Raw genomic sequence first — 18,271 nt, 5'->3', positions numbered from 1 at the left:
AGGATTATTCCTAATATCCCATGAGCCCGTTGGTTATTATATCGAAGTGGTCTTCTTGATTGGAACACCATGAACACAGCGGAAACCATGGCGACACATGGATTTTTTTTTTTAAAATACTTGCTTACTTTTCTGTTGTGTCATCCTTTAGGAGAGCTATCCTTTTGTGGTCTGGTGAACCCATTCATTTCCACTTGAATCAACACTTTCTGTTTATAAACGTGCCCAACATCTGTAACAGTTAACTGTCCTGATCACTGTATTCCTATGGTATTTGAACTTCTATTATAACAATTGAATGTGACTATAATTATGTCAGAACACGCTGGTCTCCTCTTGTACACTCTGAGATCCGGGAGGCGGTGGATCCTGTGTTTTACCACCTTGTGTGTATAGTGCCTGAAATATAGACTGCTCTTAAATAAATTAATAAAACAATGGTGAATCTTTTTATAAAACAAAAGGCTCTTTTTGTAATGCAAATCACCATCCCCTAATCCATTTGGTTTATGAGTTTAGATGTTTGTCTGCTAGGTTTTTTTTTTTTTTTTTTTTTTATTTATTTTTGAGAGAGAGAGAGACAGAGAGAGAGAGAGGGAGCGAGCAAGCATGGGAGGGACAGAGAGAGGGAGACACAGAATCTGAAGACAGGCTCCAGACACTGAGCTAGCTGTTAGCACAGAGCCCGACGCGGGGCTCGAACCCATGAACTACGAGATCATGACCTGAGCCGAAGTCAGATGCTTAACCGACTGAGCCACCCAGGCGCCCCTGCTAGGCTTTTGTTAATTGTGGTACAACAAGATGGTCATGTAGCTTCAGAGAGAATAAGAGGAAATTTTTCTCAGATATTTTTTTACCTGATACAGTGATTTATCTACTGGAATGTCAAAAGGAAGTGACTAAGGAATGACTGGAATGACTTAGGAAAGTGGTGGAAAGGAAAATGAAAATCCTAGGCTTTAATCAATTTTGTTATTAATTTTTCAACCTCTGTTCTCTTAACAGACTGGAAAAGGTGTAATAAAATTGTCTGGTTTGAGCTTCCTTTCTTCATTCCTAGAAGAGGCATCATTATCTATGGCAATGTCCAGAAGGCTGGAAATACTTTGGGGAAGGAAGCCCTTGCTTAGCTATTCTAGCACACCAGTTGCCAATATCTTTTCCTGTCCCCTTCATCAATTCAGCTTTAGCTGACATTTCCTGAAAAACACACCTCAAAATTCCTTCCCTCCAGGAGGCCTCCTTTGATCAACCCCTCAGTGCATAGGTTTCCAGTTTGAACAAAATGCGTTTCCTTTGTTGTTATTTTGCTTTGTAAACATTCTTAAGCGATTCATGTCTGTTCAGGATTCCTAATTATAATGAAATAATCTTTCTCAGGGAAACATGTACATGTTCCATTTCTTTGATATCTTTTTTCTATACCCAAAAGCAACCAGCAGAAGATTCACCTAATGTTGACAGATAAATATATCTGTAGGAAATATTTACCGTATCTTCAAACTTTCTCATTTCCAACCATCCCTCATTAAGTGATATATGGCATATTTAATTCTGATGATTTCTTTCTTTTATTAATTTTGAAAATATCATAGCATCTCTTAATATTAATCGGAAGTCCTAAATTGCAAAAAATAAAGTCCTGTGATGCTGTATCTCAAAACCAGAATAGCACAAATACTGTGGCACATCCAAAAGCCTGGGCTTTAGGCCTGGTTTTATCCTGATAGGGATTACTTTGCATTATTAATTACTATGCATCATTATTTCAGTTTCCAAATATGTAAAACAGAAATGATAATAATAATAATAACACTCTGCCACTGTCATACAATAGGTAGATAGATTATTTAGATAGAGTGGAAACGCTTCAAGAAGAATAAGCCACTACCTTTGAAGCATCCTCATTTCCTTCCATGTGTTGTACATGACATTGGTGCTCAGTCGTGTGCTGATACATTGGCTCTCTGGGAAGAAAAAAAAAGGACCCACTTTATAGCATTTACTGTTCCCTGTGGTGTAAATACCACTCCTATGGTTGCTTTCAAGTTACCGACGGTTTAACAACCAGCTTGCGAAATTCTTGACTATTTGACAGTTGGTTCTTGATTTAGGCTGACTTTAACCCTCTACCTTGACATATTAAATTAGATGATTATAATATAACACAATACCCAGTCCCCCAAATCAGTCCTTTTCAATATGAGAAAGTGAAGATTACTCCTAACTCTCACATAAGTCCTTCTATTGTTATACCTATGTGGTATTCTAGGGTTGGACCACCATGAATGCAGGGCATACACAGTGAGAAAAAAAATCAGCCCATTGGAGAGCTTCCAAGATGGCCAAGATGTCAGTGTAAGAAGACTCTGAATTCAAGTTCTCCTCTGGACACACCGTATCGATGAATCTACACCTATATAGAGAGTAATTCCTCCTGAAGAGCTGAGGACTGGTGGAACAGCTTCTGCACAACAAACAATAAACATCAGTACACATACGAAGAGTAGAAGAGAAGGAGGTTGCCCCAACACGGTAACCTGTGCATAGACTTGCCCACCCTGGAGCACGGCAAAAAAAGAACAATTTAAAGAGCAATTAGACTATAAGTGAAAGAAATCCATTTGCTAATCCTAGAGTGACCAAAAGGTCAGGGAATTGCTGGAACTTGTTCTGGGGTCAAAGACACTAGTGGTGGCCATTTTTCAGTTCCTTTCTTACTTGATAGTGGGATAGGAGCAGAGTCCCTCTAGCCAGTCTACTAGAACTACCTCAGCACACCCTGGGTCCCTGGTCCATACCAGCTCCAGCTGACCACCCCCTCCCCCTGCCATTGTAGCCCTGGTGCAGTGTGCCCTGGGCCCCCCTGTCCACACCACACCCAAGCTCCAGGTGTCCTGTCAAGATGGCCCCGGTGCAGCATGCCCTCTCTCTCTCAAAAGAAAAAAAGAATTCTGTAATTATACTAAAAACTACTGAACTGTATAATTTAAACACATAAATGTTATAGTATGTAAACTGTAAAAAACAAAAGTCTTAAAAGGCAGCAAGAGAAAAATTAAGAGTCACATGCAAAGAAAACCCCAGAAAGCTATCAGCTTATTTTTCAAAAAAAAAAAAAAAAAAAATTCACAGGCCAGAAAAGAGTGGCAGGATACATTTGAAGAGATGAAAGGAAAAAAAAAATTAAAACTAAGAATACTCTAACCAACAGGATTATCATTCAGAGTTAAAGGAGAGGTAAAGAGTTTCCTACACAAAACGAAAAGGGTACGTTAGTACCAAATCAGACTTACAAGAGATGTTAAAGGTCCTTTTTAAGTGGAAAAAAGGTCATAACTAAGAATAAAAGATATGAAAAAAATCTTACTGGTAAAAGCATTTACATAGTAAAGGCAATGGATGGCCATTTAAAAAGCTGGTATAAAGATTAAAAAGCAAAAGTAGTCAAATCAGCTATAAACACAATAAGTACGTAAGGGATACACAAAATAAAAAGATGCAAAATATCATGTCAAAAATATAAAACTGGAGAGGAGGTAAAAATGTGCTGCTTTTGGAATGCATATAAAACATAAGTGATGATCAAGTCAAATAGACCACTCTCTACCTACATATATATATCTATATATCTATACATATACATGTATCTACACACATATAGATGTAAATATACAAGCATATATTAAAATATATTATATATTAATTTATATATACAAGTATATAAATATGTAAATACACATAAGTATATAAATAGATAACAAGACTCATCTCTATGCTGCCTACAGGAGACTCACTTCAGATTTAAGACAGACATACTGAAAGAGAAGGGATGGAAAAAGATATTCCAGGCAAATGGAAATGAAAAGAAAGCTGAGATAGCTATACTTATATCAGACATTTCAAAACAAAGACTGTAACAAAGACAAAGAAGGGCATTACAAAATGACAAACAGATTAAGCCAAGAAGAAGACATAACATTTCTAAATATTTATTTACCCAACATAGAAGTACCTAAATATATAAAACAAATATTAACAGACCTAAAGGGAGGAATTAACAATGATACAATAATAGTAAATGACTTAACACCTTAACACATAACATCAATGGATACATCATCCAGAAAGAAAATCAATATGGAAACTCTGGACTTAAATGACACTTAGACCAGAAGGACTTAATAGTTATATATAGAACATTTCATTCCCAAACTGCAGAATATATATTCTTTTCAAGTGCACATGGAACATTCTCCAGAACAGATTAAGTCTTAATAAATTCAAGAAGACTGAAGTCATATCAAACATCTTCTCTGACAATACTATGAAACTTGAAATCAAGAGAAGAAAACTGAAAAAACACAAACATGTGGATACTAAACATACCAATAAACAACCAATGTGTCAATGAAGAAATCAAAGAGGAAATCAAAAAATACCTTGAGACAAGTAAAAATGAAAACACAATTTTCCAAAGTCTATGGGACACTGCAAAAGCCGTTCTAAGAGGAAAGATGATAGCAATACAGACCTACCTCAAGAAACAAAAAACATCCCAAATAAACAATATAATTGTATACCTAAATGAGCTAGCAAAAGAAGAACAAAGTCCAAAATCAGTAGAAGAAAGGAGGGGCGCCTGGGTGGCTGAGTCAGTTAAGTGTCCAACTCTGACTCTTGATTTCAGCTCAGGTCATGATCTCACGGTTCATGAGATCGAGCCCTGTGTTGGGCTCTGCACTGACAGTGCAGAGTCTGCTTGGGATTCTCTCTCTTCCTCTCTCTCTGCCCCTCCCCTGCTCTCTCTCTAAATAAATAAATAAATAAACACTACAAAAACCCAAGTGAGTAGAATAAAGGAAATAATAAAGACCAAAGTGAAAATAACTGAAATACTCAAAAACAATAGAAGAGATCAATAAAACTAAAAGCTGGTTCATTGAAAAGATAAACAAAATCATTGAACCTCTAGTTAGACTCATCAAGAGAGAGAGACCAATAAATAAAATCAGAAATGAAAGAGAAGTTACAACTGACACCAGAAAAACACAAAAGATCATAAAAAACTATCATGAATAATTACATGCAAACAAATTGGACAACGTGGAAGAAATGGTTAAATTCCTACAAACACACAACCTTTGAAGACTGAATCATGAGGAAGTAGAAAATCTAAACAGACCAGCTACAAGTAATGAAATGGAATTACTAATTAAAAAATTCTCCAGAACAAAAATCTAGGACTAAAACTCTCCAAACAAAAATCTAGGATGAGCCAGCTTCATAGGTGAATTCTACCAAATAATCAAATATTTAAAGAAGAGTCAGTTCCTATTTTTCTCACATTATTCCAAAAAAATTGAAGAGGATGGAATACTTTCAAATGCATTTTTTGAGTTTTATATCAAAACTGGACAAAGACACCACACACACACACACACACACACACACACACACACACACACACACTACAGACCAAGACCCCTCATGAATATAGATGCAAATACCCTCAACAAAATATTAGAAAACTGATCTCAAAAATACTTTAATAGGATCACACACCATGATCCAATGGGGTTTATTCCAGGATGCAAGGACAGTTCATCATTCACAAATCAATCAATGTGATATACAACATTAATAAATCAAAGGATAAAATATTATCATCTCCATAGATGCAGAAAAATTATTTGAAAAAATTCAACATCCATATACGATAAACACTCTCAGAAAGTGGGTATGGATACAAGGGACCTCAACATAATAAAGGCCATACATGACAAGTCCACAGCTAACATCATACCCAATGTCGAAAAGCTAAACGCTTCCTCTCTAATATCAGGAACAAAACAAGGATATTCACTCTCACCACTTTTATTCTATATAGTACTGGAAGTCCTAGCCACAGCAATCAGACAACAAAAAGAAAAAAAAAGAGGCAATCAAATTGGAAAGGAAAAAATAAAATCATTATTTGCAAATGACATGGTACTATATCTATCTGTAAACCCTTTAAGACTCCACCCAAAACTATCAAAAGTAATAAATGAATTCAGTAAAGTTGTAGGATACGAAATTAACATCTAGAAATCAGTTGCATTTCTGTACATTACTAATGAGTTATCAGAAACAAGAACTAAGAAAATCATTCCATTTACAATTGCACCAAAGAGAATAAAATACTCAGGAATGAAACGTAACCAAGGTGAAAGACTCATACTCCGAAAACTATAAGACACTGATAAAAGAAACAAGATAACACAAGTAAATTGAAAGATATGTTATGCTCATGGATTGAAAAGACTAATGTTAAACTTTCCATACTAGCCAAAGCCATCTATAGATTTAATGCAATCCCTAGCAAAATATCAAAGGCATTTTTTTTTCACAGAACTAGAACAAAGAATCCTAAATTTTTTATGGAACTGCAAAAGGCCCCAAGTAGTCAAAGCAATCTTGATAAAGAACAAAGCTGGAATTCTCACACTCCCTGATTTCATAGTATGCTGTAAAGCTACAGTAATCAAAACAGTGTGGTACTGACATGAAAACAGACACATATATCAATGCATAAGAATAGAGAGCCCCCAGATAAGCCCACACATATATGACTAGTTAATCAATGATAAGAAAGGTAAGACTATACAATGGGGAAAAGACAGTCTCTTCAATAAATGGTTTTGGGAAAACTGGACATGTAAAAGAATGAAACTGGGCTACTATCTTACATCATATACAAAAACAAATTCAAAATGGATTAAAGACTTGAATGTAAGACCTGAAACCATAAAACTCCTGAAAGAAAACAGAGACAGTAAGCTCTCTGACATCAGTCTCAGCAATATTTTTTTTGAACCAATCTCTTTGGGCAAGGATAAGAAAAGCTAAAATAAATAAATGGGATTATATCCACCCCCAAAACTTCTGCACAGCGGGGAAAAACATTAACAAAGTGAAAAAGCCACCTACTGAATGAAGGAAAATATTTACCAATTATACATCTGATAAGGGGTCAATATCTAAATATATAAACAGCTTCCATCCCTTAATGTCAAAAAAAAAAAGAAAAAAGAAAAAAAAGAAAGAACCTGTTTAAAAAGAAATGGACAGAAGATTCAATAGACATTTTTTTTCCCCAAAGAAGACACACAGATTGCCAACAGACACATGAAAAGATGCTCAACATCACTAATCAGCAGAGAAGTACAAATCAAAACCACAATGAGATTTCACCTCACAGCTGTCATAGTGGCTACATGTGTAAAACAGATAGGAAATAACGTGTTGGTGAGGATGTGAAGAAAAGGGAACCTTCATATATTCTGATTGGGAATGTGAACTGGTGCAGCATCTGTGGAAAACGGGACGGAGGTTCTTCAAAAAATTAAAAATAGAACTACCATATGATCCAGCATGTGGGTGGGACTATCCACTTTTGGGAATGTCTCCAGTGAAAATGAAAATACCAGTTTGAAGAAATAGATGCACCCCTGCATTCACTGCAGAATGATTCACAATAGCTAAGATATGGAAACAGCCTAGGCATCCAAAGAGGGATGAATGGATGAATAAAGAAGTTGTGGTATATGTGTACCCCCCGCACCCCCCCCCCACACACATGCTGGAATATTACTCAGCCATTTGTGAAATACAGGTGGACCTCAAGGGTATTATGCTAAGTGAAACAGGTCAGACAAAGAAAGAAAAATACCATATGTTTTTACTTATATGTGGATCTAAAACGAAACAAACAAAACAGAAACAAACTCATGGTCACAGGAAACAAAATGTTGATTACTAGACAACAGCAGATAAAATAAGTGAGAAGGATGAAGAGATACAAACTTCCAGTTATAAAACAAAGAAGCCACGGGGATGTAACATACAGCGTAAGAAATATAGATGAATAATATCATAATAGGTTTGTATGGTGACAGATGGCAACCAGACTTATGAGGATCATATCATAATGTATCTAAGTATTGCATCACTAGGATATACACCTGAAAGTAATAGGATATTGTGTGTCAATTATACATAAGAATATCAACCCATTGATTTAAAAAAAAAATACTTGCTTCTCTATTTCTACTCTATCTCTTTCTACTATAGCTAGTAACTGTATCTATTCGCTTAATGGCTCAAATATTCATTTCGTCATCTAAGCTTAATTCAGAATTTTATTTCCATAAGGTAATTGCAGATTCCCCTGCACCTGATATGGAGCAGCGTATTTTCTCTAAAACCATTGAAATAAACGGTATAATACAACTCTATTGCATAAAGTGAGCACCTCCTGCTTTATTACTATCTATGCAATGCATCGATCTCCGGCCCTAGACGAAGTTTTCTTACTTGGACTTTGATGTTTTACATCATTTTGAACTTCCTACAAATAGAACTTCATATTTTTTTTCTTCGGCTACAAGAAAAAGAGAAGAATAAAGTGAACATGAAGTGCTCAGGTGACTGGGGAGGAGAGTCCATGGTGGGGGTTTGGGGGAGAGGTTTGGTTTTTTAGTGAATCATGGTTTACAGATACAAAGGAGGATGTATCGAATGCATACATACAAAGGAGTAGAGATACAAAGGAGTGTATATTGAAGATAATTTTTACAGGAGAGCCTAAGTTATGAAAAGGCAAGCTACACTTCAGTTCTGCCAACGAAACGTCTGAGGAAAACTGCATAAACAGACCTCATAGAGATACATTTCATTTTATTCACTGCTACGGGGGAGGGATTCTGCTGTGCAGACTGTTTATTGTCATGGTATCTCATGCCCTTCTTGGAATTTCGCGATATAAACATGGAAGAAATTGGGAAAGGTGGGACACGAGGAAGCCTGAGGTAAGATCCAATCCATCTTGTTCCTCGTGGAAGAATTCCCCAGATGTCTTTCTTAACGCATACCGTCGAAAATGTCTTCCTGGCTGTGCATTTCCTGGATGTATACGGAGAGCACGTTGCATGGATCCTTTCTTCAAGTAGCCATCGTTCAAAAAGCTGGATTTGCCCTGTGACCTATCAGAACCTGCACTGCCGCAAGCCAAACACGGCAGGGGGCTGTTCTGTGGGTATTTTAAAAACTGCCTCTTCTAGATAATTTCTACTTCCTCTTTCCTCTCTGTCAACAATCTCATTCTATAGTTATAAAATTCCTTCACTTATTTTTAGAAGTAAACGATTGTGTAAATAATCCGCAAATACCCCATCCAAATCTTAGACCGTAAGACTTCCCGCTCTTGATCTAGGCTCTGGGTTTCGGACACACTTGATTAGGTGTAAGTGTTAAGTGAACAAAGAAAGTGACAAAGAGTGCAAAGTATGGTTAAACGTGAATGCTCTAGTTTGCAGCTTTCCGGTCAGAGACAAAGCAATTTAAGTAGTAATTTAGCTAGAATCAAAGTTATACGTTATGAAACGACATAAAGATGGATCTTCAAAACATTTCCAGTTATAGAAGAGGTTTTCATACTATGAATGCTAAATTACAGTGGCCACTTGTTTTCATTTTTTATTTTATTTAGCTTTTCCAATTTTTAATGTTTCTTAAGGTAATATATTCACAATGTTAAACTAAAATAATAAATGAGGCTGAGCACATAGTTGGTACTCAATAAGGTTCTGTTGAATGAATCCACGTATTAAAGAATTAGAAGCCCTTCCTTAGCCCTAGTCCTAATTTTAGTTGTCAAAGACATGCACTTTTTTTAAAAAAAAATCTATTTTTTATGACTTAATTTCAGTGGAGAAGTTTTAGGTTCACAGCAAAATTGAGAAGGCACGGAGATTTCCCACAATATCCCCATGCATAGCCTTACCACCAGAATGATACATTTATTACAATTAATGAAAATACACTGACATACCATAAACACCCAAAGCTCATAGGTTATATTACAGTTCACTTTTTGTGTTGCACATTCTATGGGTTTGGATAAAGTAGAATGACATATGTCCATCATTATGATATTATATAGTATATTTTCACTGCCTTAAAAATCCTCTGTGCACCACTATTTTCTCCTTCCCCTTTCCACTCCTCACTCCACATCCCTAGTGGCCACTGATTTTTATTTTATTTTATTTTATTTTATTTTATTTTATTTTATTTTATTTTATTTTAATTTATTTAATTTATTTAATTTATTTTTACTGTCTTGATTCATGTAGCTGGAATCAGAAAGTACGTGACCTCTTCAGATTGGTTTCTTTCATTTAGTAACATACATTTCAGATTCCTTCATGTCTTTTCATGGCTTGTGATCTCATTTTCTTCTGGCGCTAATATTTCATCGTCTGGATGTACCACAGTTTTATCTGTTCACTTACTGAAGAATATGATGGTTGCTTCCAAGTTTTCACAATAATTAGTAAAGTTGCTATAAACATCAATGTGCAGAGTTTTATGTGGATATGTTTTCAACTCCTTTAGGTAATTTCAAGGACTGCAATTGGTGGATTTTATGGCAAGAGCATGAGTTCTGTGAGAAACCACCAACCGGCTTCCAAAGTGGCTGTCGCATTTTGTATTCCCACTGGCAATGGTGAGAGTTCCTGTTGTTCCACATCCTCACCGAGATCTGGCATTGTCAGTCTTCTGGATTTGGCCATTTAAGAGGTGTGTATTTGTATCTCTTTGTTGCTTTAATTTGCATTTCTCTGATGACATATGATGTGAAGCCTTTTTCCTAGGCCGACTGGCCACCTGTATGTCTACTTTGGTGAGGTGTCTGTTAAGGTCTTTGGCTCATTTTAAAATGGGGTTGTTTATTTTGTTACTGTCGAGTTTTAAGAGTGTGTTGTATATTTTGGAAAACAGTGCTCTAGTTGATGTGTCTTTTGCAATATTTTCTGCCAGGTGGTGGCTTATATTCTTGTTCTCTTGACATTGTCTTTCACAGAACAGAGGTTTTAAATTTTAATGGGACTCAGCTCATCAGTTATTTCTTTCATGGATTATGCCTTTGGGGTTGTGTCAAAAACATCACTGCTGTACTCAAAATCGTCTAGGTTTTCTCCTATGTTATTTTCTACGAGTCTAATACTTTTGTGTTTTGCATTTAGATTTATGATCCAGTTTGAGCTAATTTTTGTGAAGGATGTAAGGTATGTGTCTAGATTTATTTTTTATTGCGAATGGATGGTCAGTTGGCCCAGCCATTTGTTTAAAAGATGTTTGCTTCATTGTATTGTCTTTGCTCCTTTTGTCAAAGATCAATTGAATATATTAATGTGGGTTTATTTCTGGGCTCTCTATTGTGTTTCATTGATCTGTTTGTCTCTTTCGCAAATACCATACTGTCTTGATTATTGTCACTTTATAGTAAATCTTGATGTCGTCTAGGGTCAGTCCTGCAACTTTGTTCTGCTTCAATATTGTGTTGCCTATCCTGAGTCTCTTGCCTCTCCGTATAAACCTTAGACAAAGTTTCTCAATATCCCCTAAATAACTTTGTGGGATTTTAATTGGGATTGCATAATCAAGAGAAACACTTTTAACATTTTAAGGGGGTTATCTTCCTATATTCCAAATAAGAAATCACTATTGCGTGATTTTACATTCAACACATAACTCCTCATTGTGAAAGATGAGGATTTGCCTCCGTTACTTATCCAAGTTTCTATCTCCTTGTTGCAATTTTTGATACTTAGTGTTTCAGTCCTGTTGCTTTTCTCTGTAACTTTACATGTCATGTTTAAACTTACATTTCTTGTTCCACCAACTTTAAATATAGTATCTCAGCTTCCCACAATGTTAGATGAGGACAGTAGTATCTACTTCCTTTCTCCTTTCCTCTTTTCTTTTTGTATAGTCAAGGTTAATGAAGTTTATAGTGTTTCATAACTACGTCAGACACTTGCAGTTTTTTTCAATGAATTCTCTCTTAAGATTGAAAAAATAATAGTATTTGCAAAATTATAACTATATGCAAAATAGAGGGCTAGCATTATACATTATATATATCGGTGGGTACAATGTCCTGACTGCGATGTCACTTGAAGGAAACAATTCAAAGCATCCAAGCTAAGTGGAATTTCTTTCCTTCACTTCTGTTGTTCAAAATCGTGCCATAGCTTACTTTGAAATGTATTTTGACACGTCTTCCTTACATATTTTATAGCTTTCTTAGCTGTTGTAATTATTTTACTCACCTCTTGAGAGTAGAAACATTTCTGTTTTTATTTTCATCATTTCTTAATAATATAAGAATTATTTTCTTCTTTCAGTCCAGTGGCTTCCCTCTTTACTTTGAATCCTTTGCTTACTAGACATTCTGTATAACTGTCATGCTGGGGAACATGTTCATTGAGCTCCTCAGTCATGTTGATGATTTCTCGTATCCCATGACTTTCTCACTCTTTACCTTCCTTCCTTTCAGAAAGGTTGTAGGGGAGATAATGTCCTGAGCCGCTTGATAGCTAAAAAGGCTTTTGTTTGTCCTCTCGTTGGAAACTTGGGGAGATCTAGTAGTCCAGGTTTCAAATAATTTTCTCCCAGAACTTATATGCCATTATTTCATTGATGGCAGTTAGTGTTGATGAGACAACCAATGCCCATCTGTTTCTCATTTTCTGTGTTTCGCACTGTGGAAATTTTAATACCCTTTCCTTAATGTTTTGAAATGTCATGGTAATTTGTCTAGGGAGAGTGGTTTGTTTTTTCATTCCTTCTTCTTGGGTCTCCGTAGACTCTTAAAATGTGAAGGACTCATGCTTCTTTTCAGCCCTGGAAAAACTTTCACGCTTCTTTATTTTACAATTTTCCCTCTGTTTTTCGTTCTGTATCCAGAACACCTGTTGGTCAGAAGTTGTAATTCCTAGATTAGGTTCTTCACCTTTCATATCTCAGGCTTTCAGTTCTGTATTCTCGGAGATTAACTGGACTTCAATTTCAAACATCTATTACATTAAAAAAGTTATTTTCAAAATCATGTTTACTTTCTAAGAGTTCTTTTTTATTGTTTCTACCTCATAGTGCCCTGTTCTCATTTAATGAATGGCATATGTTCTTTCTCTAAACATCTTTATCAAGGCAAAATGTACATACCGTAAAATCTGTACAATTTAAGTGTACAACTCAATGATTTTTAGCAAATTTATCAGGTTGTATAATCACCGCAATCCAGTTTTAGAACATTACCATCACCTCAGAAAGATCTCTTGTGCCCATTTTTAGTCAACCTCTGCTCTCATCCTCATTCCCGATTAATCTACTTTCTGTCTTTAAAGATTTGCATTTTCTAGGCATTTCATATAACAGAATCATCTAATATGTAGTCTTTTGCATTAAGTTTCTTTCACCAGCATGTTTTTGAGGTTAATTCATGTTTTAGCTAGTAGTTGATTCCTTTTATTCCTTAATGGTATTCCATTGAATGGATATACACTGCATTTTGTTTTTTCATTCATCAGTTGATAGACATTTGGATTGTCCAGTTCATGGCTCTTATGAATACTAATGCCGTATGAACACTTGCATTTGAGTCTTTGACACAGGTTTTCTTTTGTCTTAGGTAGGTATTTAGGAGTGAAGTTCCTGGATCATATGAAAAGTTTATGTTTAACATTTTAAGTAACTGTTAAACTGCTTACCAAGTGGCTTCCTGTTTCTTGTTTATGGGCAGGGACGTTGAGAGTGGTGAACTAAAGGTTTTCCTTAGGGGACCATTGGGTCAAGTATCAGTTATTGGTAGGTCTATTTTCTTGGTCAGTTTGCCCTGAAAGTGGATCTTGAATTTCTTGCCCGAGAGTGGGCTTGAGGTGAGGGAACCGAGGGCTTTCCTGGTTAGTATGTAAACTTTGCTTTTCTTCTTACTGCCACATAGTACTTCTGCACTTAATGGGTCTAATGTCCCCAAGGTTAGTGTACCTCTGGTTCAGTCTCTTCAGAGAGTAATCTCCAGTCTTCTGTCAGACTAGAAAAGGGTAGTTCCCTAGCTGTGGGAGAGAAAGAAGGAAATATGAGGAGTTAACTGCTCCTGATACAGATTTATCATCTCCACTCTTAGCTCCGTCTGGACGCCCAGTCTCAGAGACGATTGGTGTTTCTCTTTCCTCTGCATCTGGGATTCTATGAAACGCTCAACACCTCTGCCCTTGCCCTAAACAATGCAAGACTCTTGACTGTTTTAGCTTCGGTATTTTCTCACATTACTGATGCTCTGATTTAATTCCGTCTTGTTTGTAATGCCTGTTCATCAATATTATGATTATTTTTAGAGTTAATATTTATTTAAAATTACCCATAAGTCGACCATGTGTACATCATTCTGTTTTCATTTCTTTCTTCTCATATTTCCTTCTTTTTATTTTCCTATTTCTATTTAAAATTTCCCTTTTAAAAAAAAAAGTCCTTAAACTGATGGCATACTTGAACTTACATTGCAACTAGTTTTAAAATCACTTTTGGAAACTTTTTTCTACTTCAGAAACCTTTCAGATACAATAAGACAATAAATTTCACCTTTTATTTCCATATTGTATTACTGTGTTGGATTTTCTCCTCCGTCACCAGAGATGAATGCACAACTCTCATACTTTATTTGGTAGTTGCTAAAAGAAAAAAAAAAAAGTAAAATAAAAAAAATAAGTGTAGAGCATCCTGGTGGCTCAGTTGGCTGAGCATCCAACTCTTGATTTCAGCTCCCACCATGATCCCAGGGTCATGGGATCGAGCCCTGCATCAAGCTCCACGCTGTGCGTGCAGTCTGCTTAAGACTCTGTCTCTCTCCCTCTGCCCCTCTCCCCACCTCATGCTCTCTCTTTAAAATAAAAAAAATTTTTAATTGAAAAACATAAGTGTCAATTTTAGAAAGGTAAAAATGGGGAGAGAGGAGAAGGAGAAAAGGAAAGACGGGAGGGAGGAAGAAAGGGAAGGATGGAAGCAAGAAGGAAGGGGAAAATAGCTTTAGTGTTTTAGGCTGTAATTACATTTCTTTATAAATCTTATTCTGGTACTGTTTTGAAGATACCCAAGGAAAATTTTCATAAGGTGAAGAGAGGGAAACAGGAGATGTTCTTCTGAAGGACAGAAAGCAAAGGGAGATATCTAGAGTCCCACTCCTCTAGTAATTTCATAAATTTCATAAATTTCATAAATTTCATAAATAGCAATTTAAGTCTCTTGTCCTCTCTTTTGTTTCACTCCAGTTGTTCTTGAATAATGGAAAAATAGGTACATAGAATAGCTTTTTAACATCTTCTCAGATCTAACACAAAAGAAGTTTTTATTAATGCATTCAACTGAATTCTAACTGAATAATTCAAACTCCATTTATCTCAGCAAACATTTACTAACTGGTGATACGGTTGCCTCGCAGGCAGAAACACCTAGACCAAAAAATTAGGTTCTGCAGTTTTTAAAAATAGGAGATTTGTACTCTAAGAATTGTGTGTCTGTGTGTGCTATAGTCAAAAGAGATGTGCCCTTGAATGGACTGTATGTGTGCTTCAATACAGTAGGCATAAAGAAAAAAAAAAACTCACAAAACCCCCCAAATTTGGGGAAGACTGTAGATCCAAGAGTCATGGCCAAGCTGCTGGCAGCCAAAAGTGAATTAAGTAAATATAACAGATGAACTTCTTCTTTAGAGGCTATTTTCAGCAGCACCCTGTTTTATCTTAAATGAATCAGGCATGGAAAAAATGTAGAATAAATATTTCAACCCCAGAGGGTGAATGTGTTCTAGCTTCACAGCTTTTAGGGTGAGCAACACTGGACAGGAGTCCATGCATTTCTGAGCCCCAGTTTCTGTGTTTGTTTAAAAAACAAAGCATGACTTCTTTATGAACATGAGCTTTGAAGTCAGACATAGTCTGGTTCTGCCATACACTAATGCTTTAAATATGGATACGTTACTTAACCTAAGCATTTTTACTTTTTAAACATTTATTTATTTATTTATTAATAATTTATTGTCAAATTAGCTAGCATACAGTCTATATACAGTGTGCTCTTGGCTTCGGGAGATTTCCATGATTCATCACTTACATACAACACCCAGTGTTCATCCAAACAAGTGCCCTTCTCAATGCCCATCACCCGTCTTCCCTGCCGCCCAATGCCCCACCCCCATCAACCCTCAGTTTGTTCTCTGTATTTAAGAGTCTCTTATGATTTGCCTTCCTCTCTGTTTGTGACTTCTTTTTCCTTCCCTTCCCCCATGGTCTTCTGTTAAGTTTCTCAAATTCCACATATGAGTGAAAACATACGACATCTGTCTTTCTGTGACTGACTTGTTTCACTTTGCATAATACTCTCCAGTTCCACCCATGTTGTTGCAAATGGTAGCATTTCATTCTTTTTCATCACCAAGTAGTATTCTATTGTATGTATTGTCTTGTATATATACATACACCACCTCTTTATCCATTCATCAGTTGACGGACATTTGGGCTCTTCCCGTAATTTGGCTATTGTTGATAGTTCTGCTATAAACATCGGGGTACATGTGCCCCTATGAATCAGCACTCCTGTATCCTTTGGGTAAATTCCTAGTAGTGCTACTGCTGGGTTGTAGAGGAAACAACAGATGTTGGTGAGGATGTGGAGAAACGGGAACCCTCTTGCACTGTTGGTGGGAATGCAAACTGGTGCAGCCGCTCTGGAAAATGGTGTGGAGGTTCCTCAGAAAATTAAAAATATTTGTGTATTCTTTTACCCAAGCATTTGTAAATGTTTGGTTACGTTTTTGTTGCCAGCTGTGAAAAGAGAATTCCAAAAATACATACCTCATAGAGTTGTGAGCCTGGAATACTTTAGTCCATTTAAAGCACTTAGCTTTAATGCCTGGACAAAGTGCCCCTAAGTGTTATTGTTATTATTACTTCAATTAAGCTTTTAGTGTATTGTGATAGTGTCTAAAGATTGACTCTTGTTGATGATGATGATGATGGTAATCACTCATCAAAGGTAACTGATGAAAAGAACCTGGGTAATTATTATCGAGGCTATTTTCCCTTACTCATTTATAAACTGTTGAAATCAAAGTGCCTTAACCAAGTATTCTCAAGGCTGTATATGCTGATGCACTTAAAGAAAAGAGGCAATTTTATAGTGGGCCTCACTAGTGCTAGTTCTAGAAAATCTTGTTTTTATTTCTTTTCTTTTTTTAAAATTTTTTTTTTAACGTTTATTTATTTTTGGGACAGGGAGAGACAGAGCATGAACGGGGGAGGGGCAGAGAGAGAGGGAGACACAGAATCTGAAACAGGATCCAGGCTCTGAGCTGTCAGCACAGAGCCTGACGCGGGGCTCGAACTCACGGACCGCGAGATCATAACCTGAGCTGAAGTCGGATGCTTAACCGACTGAGCCACCGGGTGCCCCTTGTTTTTATTTCTTGAACACACAGAACACTTAATCTCTAGCTACCTTGTGGTTGGCGGGGGGGGGGGGGGTCCATGTGACTTGTTCTATCCAATGACAAGTAAGTAGAAATGGGAAGTCACTATGGTTAGAGGTAGTGAAAAGCTCCTAGAGGTTTTCTGAGTCTCTCTTCCTCACATTGAAAGGGTAGAACCAGAGGGTTGCATGACTGAATCACTAGAGGTACAAAAGCTGATCCAGGGAGTCAGCCAAATCCACGGTGGATTTTGTAGGAGAGAAAAATGTGCTTTGTGAAAGGCACTGAGATAATGGGATTGTTTGTTACAACTGCACAGCCTAAGTGATCCTCCTTATACACTGTTCTAAAGCCTGAAGTTCCTCTTCATGCTGCAGACCTTAAATTCAGAATTAAGTAGTTGTATAAGATGGAGATCACTCGATTAGTGGCACAGCTTGGACTAAAATCCTGTTTCCAGATTTCCTCCTAGGATATTGTTCTATTGACATTCTAAACTCTACACCTTATTTGCAAGACTACTGTAAAGAATAGATACAAGGTAAGGAAACTGCCTAGCACATGCCCTATCCCATATTGGGTAATTAAAACAATAACTAATGTTTAGATTCTCTATTTTTTTGAAACCAATTACTGTTGCTGTATACATCTGCTTGTGCCAAACTTGCTGATTAATGGCCTTTAATTCTGAATCACTATTAAACTAGGAATTGATAATGTATCTCAATTTGGGCACAATTACATTTTTACAGCTTAAACTGCTGGCACAGAATCTACACTTCACTCTATTTTCATCCATTTAATAAAAACGCCTATCCATTTTTCAAACAACGACAGGAAAGTCATTCACATTTTCTGCATCTGGAAACTTTGAGAATTTATAAAAGCTGCAGCCAAACTCCTGGGAATTATTTT

The 18,271-nt window shown here is 36.4% G+C and overlaps 1 long non-coding RNA gene across 1 annotated transcript in view; it reads right to left on the bottom strand.

Annotated features, from left to right (window-relative positions):
- Positions 1 to 1,890: 1,890 nt before the first annotated feature.
- The window catches only part of LOC109265846 (uncharacterized), a 58,223-nt gene continuing 41,842 nt past the window's right edge, over positions 1,891 to 18,271 (bottom strand). Inside the window, exon 2 of the long non-coding RNA XR_002079374.1 lies at positions 1,891 to 1,970. This is a non-coding gene — a long non-coding RNA (uncharacterized LOC109265846). The remainder of the gene's footprint in view (positions 1,971 to 18,271) is intronic.

Source organism: Panthera pardus, unplaced genomic scaffold, assembly GCF_024362965.1.
Source record: "Panthera pardus isolate Hobbes unplaced genomic scaffold, ASM2436296v1 HiC_scaffold_1, whole genome shotgun sequence".
Classification (NCBI taxonomy): domain Eukaryota; kingdom Metazoa; phylum Chordata; class Mammalia; order Carnivora; family Felidae; genus Panthera; species Panthera pardus.
The sequence above is the reverse complement of the archived record's forward strand: the minus strand, read 5'-3'. Positions and strand labels throughout refer to the sequence as shown.